Source organism: Microcebus murinus, chromosome 23 (assembly GCF_040939455.1).
Source record: "Microcebus murinus isolate Inina chromosome 23, M.murinus_Inina_mat1.0, whole genome shotgun sequence".
In the NCBI taxonomy this organism is placed as follows: Eukaryota; Metazoa; Chordata; class Mammalia; order Primates; family Cheirogaleidae; genus Microcebus; species Microcebus murinus.
Window position 1 is genome coordinate 31880377 of NC_134126.1, and position 6000 is coordinate 31886376.

Here is a 6000-nt window from a genome sequence, read left to right on the forward strand (position 1 = left end):
ACAAATCCGCAAGGCAGCATCGGCTCCCCACTTTACAGAGGGGGAAATCGAGACACACAGAGGCCACACATCCTGCCCAAGGCCACACAGCGAGTGAGGGGCAGAGCCAGGACGCGGGCCAAAGCTGTCCAGCGCCCGGTCTGCAGTCTTAACGACTGGCGCTCCGCGAGTCTAGTCCAACTGCCTTCTTCTCGGAGATGGGCCCCGGGGCCTGGAGAGGAGCAGCGCCGCCCGGGAGGAGCACGGGGAGGAGGTGCAGGCCAGAGTCGCGCCCCCCCCCCCCCCCCCCCGTGGGGACAAGCACCAAACCCTAAGCCATTCCAGAAAGAGGTCCAGGGACCTCTCCAGGTCTCTGTCTCAGGTGACGAGGAGGTGCTCCTGCTTCCCAAGATGCAAACCCCGGCGGGGACAGAGGAGGTGGCAGGCTGCCTGGGAAGAAGGCGCCCGTCCGCCCACCTGTCCCAAGAGGACAGTGGGGGTGGTGGCAGCCACGCCGCGTGCCCCTGACAGCCAGGCAGCTGCTGCTTCCCTTGGAGGCCTCGCAGCCAGAGGCTTTGTGCTGGCAGGAGATGGGAGGGGTGGGACCGGAGACCCCGCCTGGACAGTCCCCTGGGACATCCTCACCCAGCTCTCAGCCAGGTCACTGCCCTGAGCAACTCCCAGAACCCAGGGCCAAAAGCCATTTTCTCAGGTGGAGAAACCGAGGCCACACAGAGCAAGGGATGCTGGGTAAGCAGCAGGGAGGCGGTTTGGAGGAGCCAGCCGCCTCATGCTGGGAGACCTTTAAAAGGGACCCTGAGTCCTGGAACTGGACCCTGGGAGCCCCAGCGGGACAGCCTGACTCAGACGCTTATATTAGAAACAGACTCCATCGGGCTGGGTTTGGAGAAGGATCGTCCTTTCGTGTGCTGAAGAGTCACCCTCCTGCCCACGCAAGGGGCCTGCTTGCCACAAATCTAAACGCTCCGGGCACCCAAGGCCTCTCCCTAACACCCCCCCTCCCCCTGCATTCCCCCTCCCCCTGGAATGCTGACTTCCCGGCTCTCCTTGACCCGTGTCAAGAGGCATTTCCACGTGACCGCATTAATTCACCACGGTTTCCAGGTCCTGGGCCTGTCCTGCGGACACGCTCTGTCCCCCCGAGTCCTGGGAACCTCCCAAGAGCCGGAACTGCCTCCCTCCTGTCCCACATGTCCCCAGGCCACCGCGCCCGGGACAGGGCTCAGCTCACAGAAGCTTGACCCCAGGGTGCTCCCCCCCACCCCCACCCCCACCCCCATGCCTGCAGGGCCTGCGTTGGGAGATGCCGGGAAGCTGTGTCTGCCCTTTCCCCTCCCCCTGCACGGAAAAGTCCCCTTTAAGTAAAAGGCGTCCAGCAGATTCCCGAAACGGAGGCTCAGGCAGGTACGATGCCTCGAGGTGGCAGGAAAGAGCCGTCACCCACAGGCCCACCCACCCTGCGGGCTCCATGCCCAGGGAGGTCGTAGAGGGTCTTTTGCGCCTTGCTATGGGGTTAGGTGTTTATTTTGGAGTGGACGAGGAGTCAGGGGAGGTTTCTGGGCAGAGAAATAACATATTTGTGTCTTAGAAAGAGCCCACGGGCGTTGTGTGTTGGTTAGACTGGAGTAGAAAAAAATCTGAAGCCATGACTTGGCTCCCCCGTTAGACCGGGTAGGGGCTGCGTCTCCCCCATCAGACTGGGGGCTCCCGAGGGCAGGGACAGGGACTTCCAACTCCTGTGCCTGAGCCCGACACACACTCAGGGAAAGCTTGATGTTTGTGGACTGACGGATCTAAGGTGGAAATTGAGGCCCAGATGGGGACACGACTTGTCTCTGGGAACCCCCCCTCCCACCGGCCAGCCGAGAAAGGGACCCCAGGGGGGCAGCCATGTGACAGTCCTCCCCACCCCCAGCATCGCTCCTTCCCTGGGCTCAGCTGTCCTCCCTCTGGCACCGGCTCCCCCAATTCCCAGAAGCCCAGCCACACGCAGCTGGTGGCAAAGACCGGCTGCAACCCCATCCCCGACCCGTGGCTCGGCCCGGGGCCACCGTGCCACAGTAGGACACCACAGCCGGGGCCAGGCCGAGGGCTGGGACTGGCTGGGCACCTCGAGCCCTTGGGAAGCCCAGCCGTGGGGAGGAAAAGTGGCTGACAGTCCCCGGCCCAAAAACCAGGGGCAGGACCCTCCCCGAGGGCTGGTGAGGAAACAGTTCCTAGGTGCAGGAAGCCACTCCTCGGGTGGGGAGGACAGAGCCCCAGTTTCCACATGTGATGCAGAGGCACAGCCCGGGCCTCTGATTGAGGAGACACAATCTCCACCACCAGGCCACCTCTAAATGGCACCTGTCATTGCTGTGGTTGGCTCTGACAGCCAGTTCTCTCTAAGGCAAGTAGAAACGGAAACTAGCAGGTAACGAGCATCTGAGGTTGGCCACTGTGCAAGGCACTTGATATTATTGTCTCCTTAGATTATCTCCTTTAATTTTATTGTTTCCACCTTGGACTGCAGGGAGATGCTCGTGCATTCTGTCGTCTCTTCCTCGCTTACTCATTTGTAGAGCGGTTCAACGTGACCTTTGATTATGCAATGCAAGGTAACCAGCACTTGCTGTCATTGAAATTATCCATCTCTAGGACATGTATTTGCGTACTGCCCCATGAAAGAGGGACTCTGTCTTGTTCTCCAAGTTGAGAATCGTGCTTGACATTCATCTGCGGGATGAATCGGCCCCGAGAGGATCCACAAGTGGTTCCCATGACTCTCATTTGTTGGGGGGTGGGGGGGAAGGACAGTTTCATGACCGCCACTACTTGGTTTTAAGTCTGGAAACGTGTGGAGGCTCTTCTGTAGCCGTGAGGTCTAAGAGCGCGGGGAGGAAGACGCCCACCGTGGCTCTGAGCAGTAAACCTGCGAGGTGGGGAAGGGAGGGGCTCCAGACAAAAGGGGACAAGGGGGGCTCTGAGCGGGAGTGGGACTCGCCGGGAATTACCCAGTCACTTTGGGAGCCACGTTGTTGGAACTGCGTTTAGTTGGTCCTGGCCTTATAGTTAGGGGCTGACGGTTGAGGGTCGGGACGGAGGATTAAGGGAGAGACCCCTTCTTGCCCAGCCCTGACCGCTGCATTAGCTGCACAGTCCCCAGCGGCTCCACCTGCCACTCCTGATCAGCAGCGGAGCATTGCTTAACGGTTGAAGACTCAAAGGGACCCATGGGGGTGGAGGGTAGATATCAAACCAACCTCCCTGTGGATTTTTGGTTCAGAAGAAGCAACTGGTGATTCAGCTACCCAACCAGAATTTGAGATGCAAAACACTAAAACACCATCAGATATTTAAATATTCCCAAACACGAATCCAAAACAGCATCAGAAGGAAATAACCATTGAGCACTGGAAGAACATCGGTCCCTATAAAGTGAGGATGAGGATTTGGGGGCATTTGGTGACACGTGAGGCATCCGGCTCTGTGCAGGCTGGAGAAGCTGCCCCGCGAGGCCTGGTGTGTTTAAATGCACATGCTTCCTTTGCCCCCCGCCAAATGTTATTGTCACAATGGGTCCCCACTCATTTAATGTCTCAAACATGGCTCCAGATAAGTTTTGAGTTTCTTCTCCAAAAGTTAAATCCAACATTCCAGAAGGTTTGTGCTGCTGTCAGAAGAGTCCAGGAAATGACAGAGGGTCAGGTGGACATGAAGACTTTCAGCAGGACGGTAACACTGTGCCCTGGCTTAGCGCCGGCTGCCACTCTGGGCTCTTACATATGTGGGCACTGTTACCCCACAACCACCCTGCAAGCGGGGTTCCTACCCCCTGTTTTGCAGCCAGGGAGCCCGACACCTGAGAGGTGACCTGAATTCCGGTGGCCGAGTGAGCCCCGAGTGACGCAGGGCCAGAACCGGAAACGGACCTGGGCAGACAAGTCTCTCGGTCTCTCAAAATCTGGGCTTCACCGTTTATAAGACAAAAGAGAGCCAGGTCCGCCTGACTGCACCTCTGCTCGGCTCCCCTGGAGAACCAGGAAGGGCAGGAGCAAAAGAAAGGAAGGGAGAGAGGGATGGGAGGAAAGAAGAAGAAGAGAGCATGAAACAGAGAAAGACACCTAAAAAAAGAAACAGAAAGAAAAGGAGAATTCCACCAGAGGAAAACTGTCAGTCTCAGTCACGAGGAAAGGTGACAAACCCTTCGGTCTGTTTAGCTCAGTGACACCCTTTGGTGCTGCTCTGTCCATGTGCCCAGCGGCAGCAGCGGAGATTTTGGGCACCCAGAGTGTGCCTCTCCCGCTCTCGCGCCCCTGCTTCCCTTTTGCTATTAATAAAACCCCCTGCCTCCCACCCTCCCTGCAGTTAGCTCTGGAAAATGCCCCAGGCAGTCCCCGGCTAACTTAGGCCATATCCCTGGGGACCACCTGTCAGCCTAGGTCGTTAGATGCTTGCTCCTGGGAGAGTGACAGGAGCCGGCTGGATCTCACTAATGCCCACGGCGGAAAAGGGCTTTACTGCCCGCTGACGGAGTCCTGTCCCGGGAAGAACTCGATCAGGAACCACTGGATGGCGTGCCAGCATGGTGGCTTCATGGAACCGAGAACCTGAAGACCAGAGGTCCATTCTTGGTCCACTCTCATGTCCACCCTGGAGGTGGTAACTCTGGGCTTCATCGCCAAGCTGGAGAAAGTTCTCTGGGATTCTTGTCCCCATTTCTTCCTGTTGCCTGCCCGGGGCTGTCTCATCTGATGGGCTTTCCTCTGTCCCTCGTGAGGGTCCCACTGATGACGCAGGAAGGCTCTCACTGGCTTCTCTTGAACCTGGCCCCGAGTGAAGCTCTTTGCAGGAGGCTGGAGCAGACCTCCTGGAGGCCACCCTCTGCTTTGCTTACTAAATTTGCAAGGAAGAATAAAGCCCCTGTGGCCAGGCGTGGTGGCTCATGTCTGTAATCATAGCTCTCTGGGAGGCCGAGGCGGGAGGACTGTTTCAGGTCAGGAGTTCTAGACCAGCCTGAGAAAGAGTGAGACCTCGTCTCTACTAAAAATAGAAAACATTAGCCGGGCATGTTGGCTTGCACCTGTAGTCCCAGCTACTCAGGAGGCTGAGGCAGGAGGATCGCTTGAGCCCAGGAGTTTGAGGTTGCTGTGAGCTGGGCTGACGCCACGGCACTCTAGCCCAGGCAATAAAGTAAGACTCTGTCTCAAAAAGAAAAGAAAAAGAACCCTTGCATTCTGGGTAGCATTAGAATTTGAAGGACGAGAAATTTTCATTTCCTGGCTGACGTTCTGAGATCAGTTTAAATGAACCATAAGCTAAAAGAAACCAAGACCACAAGCTAAATAGAAATGAAAATTGCAGGAAATTTGGTTGAACTGCCAACAATAGTATTTCCTGCTCCACGCTGGTGGACGTTTACGGCCCTCTGGAAGAAGTGGTAGGGAGTCTTCCCCAGGATTTACAGCTATGTGGACCTGGGCTCAGATCTTGGCTCTGGCATTTCCCAGTCATGTGACCATAGTCTAGTCCTAAACTCATTGAACATCTGTTTCCTCGCTTGTAAAACGAGGAAGGGGCACCGACTTCTGAATCAGACAAACCCAGGTTTAAATTCCACTGTCACCCCCTGTAGGCGGCTGGAGCCCGGAGCAGAAAGGGCAGAGGGGGCTGAGCAGGGGCCCTACCAGACAGGCAAGGCTACAAGGCCGCGGTAATGACTGTGGCTTTTACTCTGAACAAGACGGGAAGCTGTTGCAGTGTTTTGAGCGGAGAGATCACAAAATCCGACTCATGTTTTTGAAGGACCACTTTGGTGCTGGGCTGAAAACAGACTGAAAGGAAATGCAGGTGGAAGGACGGAGAGCAGCCCCGCAGCAATCTGGGTGAGAAAGGACGACGCTGGGCCGTGGCGGAAGGCAGAGGTGGGAGGGCGCAGGAGACAGAGAGGAAGGGCGCTGAACTCACCCTTTGTGTCAGGAGACCACTCCTGTGACAACTGACCCATTCCCATGATGACGG